The following is a 15,440-nucleotide window of genomic DNA, read 5'->3' as shown; positions in this document are numbered from 1 at the left end:
GAGGACGCATTTTTTTGCTGTCAATATGATGAGAATATTAAATGTATGATTTGTTCACAAGTATTATGAGGAAAACGGTTGTATAACATAAAACGGCATTATACTACATGTTACTGATGAAACATTAAAAGGCTGTGTTATTGTTGTTGTTATCATCATCATCATCATCATCATCATCATCATCATCATCATCATCATCATCATCATCATCTCTGTACGTCGACCTTTTTTCAGCAGATGTACGAATAATGCGGTTAGCTCTTCAATTTGAACTCACTGATTTACTATGTGATGTCAAATGAAAGCTAAATGTAAAGACTTGAGTGTACCTCGTTTTACCGTGACAACGCTTTTGAGTTTCTTTAGCACTCTGATTGTTAACTTATTTATGTCTTTGTTTTATGAAGAATTTTAGATAAGGGCGCAAATAGCCATAGTAGCTGACGCGCCCTTTTTAAACCCTACTACTACTAATACTACTACTACTGTAAGGACTTGACAAATGTTGAACTTTCAAATCTTTGCCAAAAAATAAATATCCGAAGCTTCGTTCTTTCGCTTGCTCTGTTGAAGCCATGTTCGCTACAACTTAGGTTTGTGAAAAATTATTTTCAACAATTAAAATAGTAAAAACCAAATTTAGATCATGACTGACAGACAAATACCTTCGTGATCAATTACGACTGGCAGTAAGTGACATAATTCCTGATTTTGAAACTTTGTCACAGAGACATTCGGAAGACAATTAATTTTAGGTTGTGATATTGTTCATTTCTTTCTTCGTTACAAGTACTAAACATAGTCTGTAGCCTTGTACTGTATAAAATTATATTTAAGTGCTTGACGTAAGGAAAATGAAAATCCGTTAATAAGTGAGACAGTTGCTTCACTTTCCTTTCGGGTGTCCGCCTCCCTCCATAGGTGCTATGCACGTTGCAGGTTACACAGTGGCTCGGCGCACGATTACATTTTTGCCACCGGTAATTTACACTATTAACTAGCAATTTCGCAAACACTGATTTACTATTTACAATATCCTAATTGGCATTTTCACAAAAAATCATTTACTATTTACAATATTTTGACACGTATGTTTGTTATTTTCAACTAACATTTTCAAAATCACTGAATTTACTATCTACAATATTTAGGCCTAATATCCTGACAGAAACCAAGCGTAGAACGGCATTGGGACAAGACGACCTTGACTACCGGTACCAACTCATATGGAGCAAGAACAGCTGATCACGGTAGCCGCGTCTAGTTTTGTCAGTCAGGCAACAAATTGTAATACGTTTTATTTAATTTACACGAAAATAGTTCATTCTATCGAAATACGACAAAGGAAAAAAATATTCTTTATTACATTCTCTATTGGTATTGAGATAAATCAAGATCCTATGCACAGTAATTATCCAAAAGAACATTTTTTTATTTCGAAAACTATAAACTTCCCACTGATATGATATTAGACTTCTTTGTTATATTCAATATGAATAATTCGCTCTGCAAACTAGAAGGTTTATTTCACTTCCACGCTGCATACAGGATGAAAGGGAACTTATTACAAGATAATAGATAAAGTCAATGCGAACAAGTTTTTTCAAATAGTTTTTTTCTGATACGTCCAATAGTTCTGTAACGTGTTGCAACGCACCTTGAGAACATTGCTCAGCAGTGGGGGTGAGTGTAACTCCAATCATCCACTCTGCAAGAATTGCGAGAGGAGAATGTAAACAAAAACGTCTCATCAGATACCTGAAGTACTAGTACAAAAAATATACTTTTTACAATCGCTTTGTAACCTAGCGTGGCATTTAAAAATATTTGACACGTGGCAGTTTAAAGGCAACCAGGAGCATTTAAAAATGTCAGAACATAATTATATACCTATATATAATACTATTCAGAATTTATAGGGAATTTTAGTTTAAGAAAACCTCAAAAATGATTTTTGGTCAATTTTAACAAAGTAGGCCTATATAATTGGGAGTATAAGGGTACAGTACATAAGTTATTCATAGATTTCCAAAAGGCGTATGACTCGGTTAAGAGAGAAGTTTCATATAATATTCTTATTGAATTTGGTATTCCCAAGAAACTAGTTCGATTAATTAAAATGTGTCTTAGTGAAACTTACAACAGCGTCCGTATAGGTCAGTTTTTATCTGATGCTTTTCCAATTCACTGCGGGCTAAAGCAGGGAGATGCACTATCACCTTTACTTTTTAACTTCGCTCTAGAATATGCCATTAGGAAAGTTCAGGATAAAACAGAGGGTTTAGAAATGAACGGGTTACATCAGCTTCTTGTCTATGCAGATGACGTGAATATGTTAGCAGAAAATCCACAAACGATTAGGGAAAACGCGGGAATTCTACTTGAAGCAAGCAAAGAGATAGGGTTGGAAGTAAATCCCGAAAAGACTAAGTATGTGATTATGTCTCGTGATCAGAATATTGTACGAAATGGAACTATAAAAGCTGGAGATTTATACTTCGAAGAGATGGAAAAATTCAAATATCTTGGAGCAACAGTAACAAATATAAATGACACTCGGGAGGAAATTAAACACAGAATAAATATGGGAAATGCCTTTATTATTCGGTTGAGAAGCTTTTGTCATCCAGTCTGCTGTCAAAAAATCTGAAAGTTAGATTTTATAAAACAGTTGTTCTGTATGGCTGTGAAACTTGGACTCTCACTTTGAGAGAGGAACAGAGATTGAGGGTTTTTGAGAATAAGGTTCTTAGGAAAATATTTGGGGTTAAAAGGGATGATGTTACAGGAGAATGGAGAAAGTTACACAACGCAGAGCTGCACGCATTGTATCCTTCACCTGACAATTAGGAACTTTAAATCCAGACGTTTGAGATGGGCAGGGCATGTAGCACGTATGGGCGAATCCAGAAATGCATATAGAGTGTTAGTTGGGAGGCCAGAGGGGAAAAGACCTTTGGGGAGGCCGAGATGTAGATGGAAAGATAATATTAAAATGGATTTGAGGGAGGTGGGATATGATGGTAGGGACTGGATTAATCTAGCTTAGGATAGGGACCAATGGCGGGCTTATGTGAGGGCGGCAATGAAGTTCCGGGTTCCTTAAAAGCCAGTAAGTAAGGCCTATATAACTTAGCACATTGATATTTAAATAACGTTGAATGATTCCTATTTCTGACCAAAAAAAAAAAATCCAAAAGAAGCACATGCATCATTCTTTGTTACACCTGCTCGCCACGTTGAGGCACAGGATAAGAGCAGGGACCTGAAACAAAAGAAACAAACAAACAAACAAAAAAGACAAAAATTAGAAACAGTTCAGGTAAGGAAGTGAAAAATCTTCATCAATTCAATATTGAATCACACTTACCATGATTTCATATCTTCATTTCATTTCCCTCTTTCAGCGATTCTAACGAATTGTCAATTATTTGTCAAAAGCGACAAAAATACGGTTCACAATTCAAGATAAGCCTAATAAACTTTTCACGATGTTACATACTGTAATGCGATGGTTAAATTCAAATCCATGCTTAGTGAATGAAGGAGAAATTAAAAACAAAATGTCCTCATATCCTATCAGTACAATATAAAACAAATAAAATCCCTAATTAATCAGAAACAGTTGAAGTCGAATAATTTTAATATGTAAACAAACTCGGAAACCTAATTCTTATCTCACCATTGTAAAAGAACTTCAAATAAAATCATAAAAATCACAAATTTTATAGCGTGTTAACTAGTGTTAGTTATCATATTCATTTCCTCCATCTAGCTAAATCCCTAATAGAACTTTCTAAAGTGAATTTAGGGTCATTATGCTCTCTCCATCACGCATTTCAGCGACAATTATAGTGACAAAACAGTGTAGGTATTGAAAAATAATACACATATAACGCACAATGTATTGACCGCATGCTGAAAAAAGACACACACATAAAGAAATCTAATTTTATATAAAATGGCTTATACTAAGTACTCACGCTATACTGGAAAAGAAAAACATAAATAACAAGCAATAAACACAGAGAACGACAAACACACAATTTAAATCTCTAGTTCCATATCCTTTCCGCTTAAAGAGGCGAAACATACATAGGCCTAATAAAATCTAACTATACAAAATATAAAATAAGAAAAGGATACACTGGCCTTTATGATGCGAAGATCTGAAGACATCGGCATGTAAGTCGACTGCAGAATGGTAATCCATGTGGTATAATCCAGTAATCCAGAGGGGAACACTTCACTATCACACGAGTATTTGATTTATTTTTTAAAAATGCCTGCAATACCTACTTATAAAAAATTAAAAAACTCCTACACTTCAAAAATATCTGAAAGGATGTTCCGCAAAAATTTTGTGATTATTATTCAAATGATTATATTTCAAACGGAAGACAATGTAAACTTCGTAAAATACAAAACTATCATCCTATACGCATATTAGAATATAGTAGAATCACACAGGCTAACAATATCCTAGAAATCCGCCATGTAACCACTAAAAATATCCATGTAAATTAAAGTTAAATCCAAAAAATCGCATTAATATTTTAAAGCTATCTTACTAAATAATTTATATTTCCAGAATTATGACAATTTATCCCACGTCAAAGCTCTTACGTAAAGAGGTTCAAATTTTCCAAAAATAGTATCAGTTAAATATAATTTTGAAAGTAACCAAGATTTATATGCATTACAGGTAAACTACATTCCCGTATATTAAATGATTCAGTTATTTAAATAAGTATTATTAACATAATTATTTACGAATTTAATAAAAATATTTTAAATTTCTTATTTTTTTTTCACAATCATTTTTTTATTTATTTACAAACTTAGAAATGAAGTATAATATTTCTAGCATGAATACAGAATGCCAACAAAGCCGTGTCCTATTTATTAATTTACAAATAATTAACACATACTGTATCTGAATGATTGCAGAACCCCAATAAGGACGTGTTCTAATTATTAAATTTTAACTAATTAACACTTAACTGCACGATAGCAGGACCCCAATAAGTGCGTGTTCTAATTATTAGATTTTAACTAATTAAAACTTAACTGCATGATTGCAGAACCCCAATAAGGGCGTGTTCTAATTATTAAATTCTAACTAATTAACACTTAACTGCATGATTGCAGAACCCCAATAAGGGCGTGTTCTAATTATTAGATTTTAACTAATTAACACTTAACTGCATGATTGCAGAACCCCAATAAGGGCGTGTTCTAATTATTAAATTTTAACTAATTAAAACTTAACTGCATGATTGCAGAACCCCAATAAGGGCGTGTTCTAATTATTAGATTTTAACTAATTAACACTTAACTGCATGATTGCAGAACCCCAATAAGGGCGTGTTCTAATTATTAAATTTTAACTAATTAAAATTTAACTGCATGATTGCAGAACCCCAAAAAGGGCGTGTTGTAATTATTAAATTCTAACTAATTAACACTTAACTGCATGATTGCAGAACCCCAATAAGGGCGTGTTCTAATTATTAAATTCTAACTAATTAACACTTAACTGCATGATTGCAGAACCCCAATAAGGGCGTGTTCTAATTATTAGATTTTAACTAATTAACACTTAACTGCATGATTGCAGAACCCCAATAAGGGCGTGTTCTAATTATTAAATTTTAACTAATTAAAACTTAACTGCATGATTGCAGAACCCCAATAAGGGCGTGTTCTAATTATTAGATTTTAACTAATTAACACTTAACTGCATGATTGCAGAACCCCAATAAGGGCGTGTTCTAATTATTAAATTTTAACTAATTAAAACTTAACTGCATGATTGCAGAACCCCAAAAAGGGCGTGTTGTAATTATTAAATTCTAACTAATTAACACTTAACTGCATGATTGCAGAACCCCAATAAGGGCGTGTTCTAATTATTAAATTCTAACTAATTAACACTTAACTGCATGATTGCAGACCCCAATAAGGGCGTGTTCTAATTATTAGATTTTAACTAATTAACACTTAACTGCATGATTGCAGAACCCCAATAAGGGCGTGTTCTAATTATTAAATTTTAACTAATTAAAACTTAACTGCATGATTGCAGAACCCCAATAAGGGCGTGTTCTAATTATTAGATTTTAACTAATTAACACTTAACTGCATGATTGCAGAACACCAATAAGGGCGTGTTCTAATTATTAGATTTTAACTAATTAACACTTAACTGCATGATTGCAGAACCCCAATAAGGGCGTGTTCTAATTATTAAATTTTAACTAATTAAAACTTAACTGCATGATTGCAGAACCCCAAAAAGGGCGTGTTGTAATTATTAAATTCTAACTAATTAACACTTAACTGCATGATTGCAGAACCCCAATAAGGGCGTGTTCTAATTATTAAATTCTAACTAATTAACACTTAACTGCATGATTGCAGAACCCCAATAAGGGCGTGTTCTAATTATTAGATTTTAACTAATTAACACTTAACTGCATGATTGCAGAACCCCAATAAGGGCGTGTTCTAATTATTAAATTTTAACTAATTAAAACTTAACTGCATGATTGCAGAACCCCAATAAGGGCGTGTTCTAATTATTAGATTTTAACTAATTAACACTTAACTGCATGATTGCAGAACACCAATAAGGGCGTGTTCTAATTATTAGATTTTAACTAATTAACACTTAACTGCATGATTGCAGAACCCCAATAAGGGCGTGTTCTAATTATTAGATTTTAACTAATTAACACTTAACTGCATGATTGCAGAACCCCAATAAGGGCGTGTTCTAATTATTAAATTTTAACTAATTAAAACTTAACTGCATGATTGCAGAACCCCAATAAGGGCGTGTTCTAATTATTAGATTTTAACTAATTAACACTTAACTGCATGATAGCAGAACCCCAATAAGGGCGTGTTCTAATTATTAGATTTTAACTAATTAACACTTAACTGCATGATAGCAGAACCCCAATAAGGGCGTGTTCTAATTATTAAATTTTAACTAATTAACACTTAACTGCATGATAGCAGAACCCCAATAAGGGCGTGTTCTAATTATTAGATTTTAACTAATTAACACTTAACTGCATGATAGCAGAACCCCAATAAGGGCGTGTTCTAATTATTAGATTTTAACTAATTAACACTTAACTGCATGATAGCAGAACCCCAATAAGGGCGTGTTCTAATTATTAAATTTTAACTAATTAACACTTAACTGCATGATAGCAGAACCCCAATAAGGGCGTGTTCTAATTATTAGATTTTAACTAATTAACACTTAACTGCATGATTGCAGAACCCCAATAAGGGCGTGTTCTAATTATTAAATTTTAACTAATTAACACTTAACTGCATGATTGCAGAACCCCAATAAGGGCGTGTTCTAATTATTAAATTCTAACTAATTAACACTTAACTGCATGATTGCAGAACCCCAATAAGGGCGTGTTCTAATTATTAGATTTTAACTAATTAACACTTAACTGCATGATAGCAGAACCCCAATAAGGGCGTGTTCTAATTATTAGATTTTAACTAATTAACACTTAACTGCATGATAGCAGAACCCCAATAAGGGCGTGTTCTAATTATTAGATTTTAACTAATTAACACTTAACTGCATGATTGCAGAACCCCAATAAGGGCGTGTTCTAATTATTAAATTTTAACTAATTAAAACTTAACTGCATGATTGCAGAACCCCAAAAAGGGCGTGTTGTAATTATTAAATTCTAACTAATTAACACTTAACTGCATGATTGCAGAACCCCAATAAGGGCGTGTTCTAATTATTAGATTTTAACTAATTAACACTTAACTGCATGATTGCAGAACCCCAATAAGGGCGTGTTCTAATTATTAAATTTTAACTAATTAAAACTTAACTGCATGATTGCAGAACCCCAAAAAGGGCGTGTTGTAATTATTAAATTCTAACTAATTAACACTTAACTGCATGATTGCAGAACCCCAATAAGGGCGTGTTCTAATTATTAAATTCTAACTAATTAACACTTAACTGCATGATTGCAGAACCCCAATAAAGGCGTGTTCTAATTATTAAATTTTAACTAATTAACATTTAACTGCATGATTGCAGAACCCCAATAAGGGGGTGTTCTAATTATTAAATTTTAACTATTTAACACTTAACTGCATGATTGCAGAACCCCAATAAGGGCGTGTTCTAATTATTAAATTTTAACTAATTAACATTTAACTGCATGATTGCAGAACCCCAATAAGGGCGTGTTCTAATTATTAAATTTTAACTAATTAACACTTAACTGCATGATTGCAGAACCCCAATAAGGGCGTGTTCTAATTATTAAATTTTAACTAATTAACATTTAACTGCATGATTGCAGAACCCCAATAAGGGCGTGTTCTAATTATTAAATTTTAACTAATTAACACTTAACTGCATGATTGCAGAACACCAATAAGGGCGTGTTCTAAGTATTAAATTTTAACTAATTAACACTTTACTGCATGATTGCAGAACACCAATAAGGGAGTGTTCTAAGTATTAAATTTTAACTAATTAACACTTTACTGCATGATTGCAGAACACCAATAAGGGAGTGTTCTAAGTATTAAATTTTAACTAATTAACACTTTACTGCATGATTGCAGAACACCAATAAGGGCGTGTTCTAAGTATTAAATTTTAACTAATTAACACTTTACTGCATGATTGCAGAACACCAATAAGGGCGTGTTCTAAGTATTAAATTTTAACTAATTAACACTTTACTGCATGATTGCAGAACACCAATAAGGGCGTGTTCTAAGTATTAAATTTTAACTAATTAATACATCATCTGCATGATTGCAAAACCCCAATAACTGCGAGTTATAATTATTAAATTTCAACTAATTTGCATATCATCTGCCTGATTGCAAGACCCCAATATGGGCGAGTTCTATTTATTAAATTTCAACTAATTAGCACATCATATGTCAGATTGCAAAACCGCAATAAGGGCGTGTGCTAATTACTAATTTTAACTAATTAAAACATATGAATTTCGTTATTCCAGGATCCCTTTACGAAGTGTTTTAATTATTATAATAATACGTGTTTTGTTGTAGTAGACCTAGTTAAGAGGTTTATCTTATTCATGATTGCAATCCTACTGAAATGTGTTTCGTCGTATTGTTAAGTAATTAAATATTTCTAGCGCATTTTGAATTCTTAGAGAGTAGTTTTCCTCATCATGCATAATGTGTGTATTGTAATAAATTAATGTAGTGAATTTGACTTCTTGTTGTGCTTGTGTGTTATTGTTTATTATTTTATTATAACATAAGTATTTCGTCTGCATGATGCAGGCTCAGAGAATATTTTTTCGATATCATGCAGATTTTCTGTAATGTGTGTTTTGTGATAAATTATTGTAAAGGATTTGACTTCTTTGTGTGTGTGTGTGTGTGTGTGTGTGTGTGTGTGTGTTATTGTTTATTATTTTATTATAAAATAAGTATTTCTTCTACATGATGCAGGCTCAGAGAGTATTTTCCGCATTCATGCAGGTTTTCTGTAATGTGTGTTTTGTGATAAATTATTGTAATGAATTTGACTTCTCTGTGTGTGTGTGTTATTGTTTATTATTTTATTATAAAATAAGTACTTCTTCTACATGATGCAGACTCAGAGGGTATTTTCCGCATTCATGCAGGTTTTCTTTAATGTGTTTTTGTGATAAATTATTGTAATGAATTTGACTTGTTTGTGTGTGTGTTATTATTTATTACATTATTATAAAATAAGTATTTCTTCTACATGATGCAGGCTCAGAGAGTATTTTCCGCATTCATGCAGGTTTTCTGTAATGTGTTTTTGTGATAAATTATTGTAATGAATTTGACTTGTGTGTTATTATTTATTACATTATTATAAAATAAGCATTTCTTGTACATGGTGCAGGCTCAGAGAGTATTTTCCGCATTCATGCAGGTTTTCTGTAATGTGTTTTTGTGATAAATTATTGTAATGAATTTGACTTGTGTGTTATTATTTATTACATTATTATAAAATAAGTATTTCTTCTACATGATGCAGGCTCAGAGAGTATTTTCCGCATTCATGCAGGTTTTCTGTATTGTGTTTTTGTGATAAATTATTGTAATGAATTTGACTTGTGTGTTATTATTTATTACATTATTATAAAATAAGTATTTCTTCTACATGATGCAGGCTCAGAGAGTATTTTTCCGCATTCATGCAGGTTTTCTGTAATGTGTGTTTTGTGATAAATTAGTGTAATGAGTATAACTTCTTTTTATGTTTGTGTGTCAGTGTTTATTATTTTATTATGTTTAAGTTCCACTTTTTTCTACTACTATTGGATTACATTCGTTCCCTTAGTCTATGTATTTTATAGTATTTAGTTTAACGTTGTAAGGATTAATGTCCATTAATGTGTGTACCGTTGATCTAAATGCTACAAAATGTGTGTTGTAGATAGTCGTTTTATATACTGTATAGGTGTGATATTTGTTATTATTATTGTGTATGACGAAGCCTGTGACATTTGTGAATGTTTTTCTGTTATTAAAGATTGTTATTATTATTATTATTATTATTATTATTATTATTATTATTATTATTATTATTATTATGCTGTGAAATTACATACGGCATTTACGTATTTAATACACTGAGAATTCCCATGCAAACCGGTTCTAGGTAGTGACGTCCCATTTGTTTAATGATGGTAGTGCACCGAACATTCTATTTTCAAAGACAACGGTACTTCATAAAAAAAATGATCCTACGCATGCGCTATACGGACAGCTACGTTCCTGTTCTTGAGTATACAAGTACATAAGTACGGAATCCATTTTTCGTAGTACTTTATAGAGATTTCATAAACTTATCTGCAAACATACTTTCAATTGGAATGATTTCTGCAAAAGAAAACATGTAAATTATGTCCGCATACCTAATGTTATGAGTTTATTTTCGACACAACAATGACAATAATGCTACAGTAAAAGTTATCCGAAGTTGTCTCTAGATAGCTAGGCCTAAGATCATTTCAATATAGAATTAATAACTATTAAAAGTATTTTCATGTAGATAATTAAATAAAAATTCAATTAATGCATCAAAATAGAACAATAACCCTATATTTGTACCTGAATTTGCACCGACGCTAGGCAAGCGTAACAACACACCCACACTCGAACACCGTACGCGGAAAACTGGAAGAGAAATGGCGCTATCTTCAAATTTACGTAAACCGAATTTGTTAATTAAAATAAGTATAAATATATAATGTTTAATGATATTTCATAACAAAATAATTTTGATTTTATTTGTGGATTAATTGCAATAGTAAAAATTATTTACTGCAGTTTCGATGCACAGAAATTTATTATACCTACTGTGTAATGAGCATGAGGAGCGGTACGAAACAAGGCGTGAGTTGCTATGAGTACGAAATAATTCCCCGCGCGTACACATAGGGTAATATAACACTCAAATTGATGTTTTAATAATAATTCAATTTTCATTTAATGTTTGTTTTCGATATACAATCTTCTTTGTACATGAAAACACTTGCTTCACTTATAATTCTATGTCTAGAAATTCAATATGCCTACCCGACTCCCGCGGATAAGTAACTTGGCGGCAATAAATAATTTACAGGGATTTATTTTCACTTCTTTGTTTGGCATTATAGCTAAAATTAACAATTAATTTAAAAGCAGTTATTGCTCTAATTATTACCTTGGAAATTATTCGAGCACTTAAGTTTTAATTTTTGTAAAGTGAAATTAGGTATGGAATATAACGGGCGGTAAAAATAATTTACAGGATCTTATTTTCGCTTCTTTGCCTCTTAAACGAGAAACCATTGTTTAAGCACTACAATAAATTTCTTGATATTGTAACTGAAGTTAATAATTAGACTACTTTAAAAATGAGTTAATGCTGTGATTATCTTGCAGTGATTATTTTATATCAAAAGTAGGCCTACTAATTTTTCTAACGTGAAATTATTAAACTTTCCAAGTGAAATGTTATATTGTGTAGCTTACACGCATACAGATAGGCTACAATATACTGTTCGAGAAGTGAAAATTTAAGGGCCTATGTATGTATGGTAAGTAAATAAATAGTACCGATATGTAGATTGAATAATCATAATTATATCTCAATACAATCTTTTTCACTAATTTTATTTTCAGCATTATATCATCTCATCACAAAAGTTCATTTTGCAGTTTCTCAATACGTACAGTGATATCACATTTCATTCCATAGCAACAACTCGCAAAAATATAGCCTAATGCAGAATAAATAATTCGAGATCTTTTACTGTCAAGAAGCAATAATTTTGGGTACAGGTACATAATACAAGGGTGAATGTAGAGTATTCAACGCCCACTGAACGAATATTTCACTTTTATCACTGCCAATGTTGCGCTATAATCGTATATCAAGGTAGGCTATAACAAAAACCTAAACTAACCAAACCTAACCTGTCAAAGAAGCAACAAGTTATACTAAATATGTGTAAAATTGGCCTATGTCTCTATAGTGGGCGGGACATAAGTAACATTGACCAATACAAGTTCAGTTTGCAAAATGCTAATGTACCTAATCATTACATATTAAGCTTAATTCAGGTTATGTTCTATATATAGGCCTATTGTTCTACTAATAATAGAGGGTTTCTTACATTACATAATATTTTATTGTAATATAATACTACCAATTTTCAATTTGTATTACTGTTTTATTTTCATTGTTGATTGGAATCAGTAAAAGTTAATAGGGCGAATCTTCGATCCCGCTACACAACACAGGGAGGGAAAAATGTACTTAAATTATAGAAAATAACCTCAAAATTGTACCACGCCACTCTAGAGAAACGATGTGAATACTGCGAAAGCTATAAATCCACCCAACCTGCCTCAAATACCTTCGTTTCTTAGGTAACCGACCGATTTTTTTCAGACATTTTCACACGAAATCATCACGTAACCCTGCGGTACCACCATTATATTGCACAACGCCGGAGAACATTCCTTTCTTCGGTCCAGGGTAAATCTATTTGCATTCCTATCTATCAAAATGCGTATATACAAGGCATAACAAAAGCTTAGACAAACCAAACCTAGCCTGTCACGGATGCTAAATCTTACGAAAACCCGCTTATTTCTTTTTTCCAGATATACGAATATGTAGGCCTATATTTGTAAAGTTATATTATCTCTCATTTTCATTTTGTCATGAAATAAATCAAGACAAATCAGACGTCAATATTAATAGTTCATAATGACGAAAAAGTAAATATTTTAAGCTACAAAATTAAATTAAATCTTACATTAAAAAAAATCATAGGCCTATTATAGAACTACATAACCTACTATATGACGTCCTTATTTTTATTGCGTTAACGAGCAGGTTAACTATAAAAACTCAGTTTCTAGTACATTTACTTTTCATATTCGACCCTGCATTTAAATTTCTCAAGATACTGTACTAGGTACCACCTAACTCACAAATACTCTTTCAAGGAACCAATGGCCTAACTACTTTTCCGTGTGTTTTTACCAGAATTTTTAATCACCAGAATTATAAAATACATTTTTTACAAATAAAACTGTGATTTTCATCATTTTGCATCAGACTATGATTATATTTTTCAGTTGAAAGACAGAAGCTAGGGGTATTAGAATTATTATAGGGTAATTTGCTAGGAGTCGTCGTTGCATATAGACCACTTTTACACTAAACCTAATTTCAATTAAGAAACACGGCAAACGAATTATCTTTACACCAAAATCGGATGCTCTCTGGACTAAATTATCGTATTTTATAATTGTTTAGTATACGTTGTATACACTAAGGTTAGGTTTAGTGTAAAAGTGGTCTATATGCAATGACGTCTCCTAGCAAATTACCGAATTATAGATCTATTGGGTACGCATAATCAGGTTTTGCCTAAAAATACATCATATGTTGTACGTCGTCATCTGAACATGTAGCATGGATGGGTTAAAAGTCATGTCCCTTTTCTTTGGTCACTGAAGAACACGGATCGTTCCTTCTTTGAGAACAGAAAAGAAACAAGTTTTTGAAAACATGGAGTGCATTTTCTTATTGTAAAGAAAAATATGTGTTTGTATTAGTAAAGCATTACAGTAATGCGACGCAGTTAGCCTATTATTCACAATAATACGTTAGTTGGTTAGCAGAAATAGAAAAGCTCCGTGTGTTCACACTGCATCAGTTACTGCGAAGAATAGTGCCATAGTTAGGCCAAAATTCCTTTAACTTTTGGGCTGTTTTTATTTTCAATTAATTTTCTTAATACGCATATTCCAGGAAGTATGTATTGTTAGTTTTGGCATGATGTTAGAGATTACACTTCGTTTTCTTACACCATAATTAAGGAAGTCAATATGCGAGCATAAAATGTATATAAGAGGTTAACCTGCATTGTCCTGTCACTTAATTATCACCTCACTAACCCAACCTAACCTTGTCACAATCCTTGCCTCCTACCCTTTTGGCCCAAGGAACATACTCGTGTTTATTTACACGAACCTTCAATATACTTTTGGTCTTGGGAAATACTCTTCTTTATTTATTGAAGACTGTATGGAAGGAAATGTATATGGTGAAGATTATCAGCACTGTAGTATCGCCTCTCATTGGATAAGCTAACAGACTCTTTTCGAGGAGGGGCTCGCGACCATATAACGTCTTTGCTCGCGACAGGGACAGTTTGGCTGTGGCGCATACGCGAACCTTTCACATAGTGCCAGCGTGATCCTTTCCTGGATTTATTTTCGCGTGCACATTCCAGATCAAATCAAGAAGTTCCCTTCGTGCTCCGGTTACACATCTTGCATATACAAAGAATAGGTTTGGTTAGTTAGTTGATTTTATGTATAACTATTGAATGACAAACTTTGTAGTCAGTGTAGTTTTTTTTCAACCCAGGGTTATAGCACAGTCTAATATATACAGTCACGAAGCTTGAGTTGTGAGGGTGCTAGGAACAATAGACTGTGCCGGTATATTCGCATTGTTTGTAATGAGGCGATATTAGCGATCCTAGTGGTTAGCAGCTATCTATGGATGCATATTTACTACGTATTGAGCTTCGTAATTTTTCTCCGTTCCATCTCTCTCTCATCATCTGAGAAAGCAGAATATCTGCATGGAAATATCATATGTACTTCGGTACATCAAAATAAATATGATATGCGTAATAAATCACTTTGTGATTTAAAGACGGCGCCCATACCATCGGACCCCGGCCAACCAGTCACTCATTTGAGTGCACCTCTACACATGTATGGACTTCGGTCCTGCGTGCATAGACATCTATGACGTAGTGCAGAGGGCGGCCACCAGAGGGAACCCAAGAGATGGAGCTTAATCTGAGACGATTCTCAACGGTGTCGGGATTGTA

Source organism: Periplaneta americana, chromosome 7 (genome assembly GCF_040183065.1).
Source record: "Periplaneta americana isolate PAMFEO1 chromosome 7, P.americana_PAMFEO1_priV1, whole genome shotgun sequence".
Lineage (NCBI taxonomy): Eukaryota > Metazoa > Arthropoda > Insecta > Blattodea > Blattidae > Periplaneta > Periplaneta americana.
Note: the sequence above shows the minus strand (reverse complement) of the source record.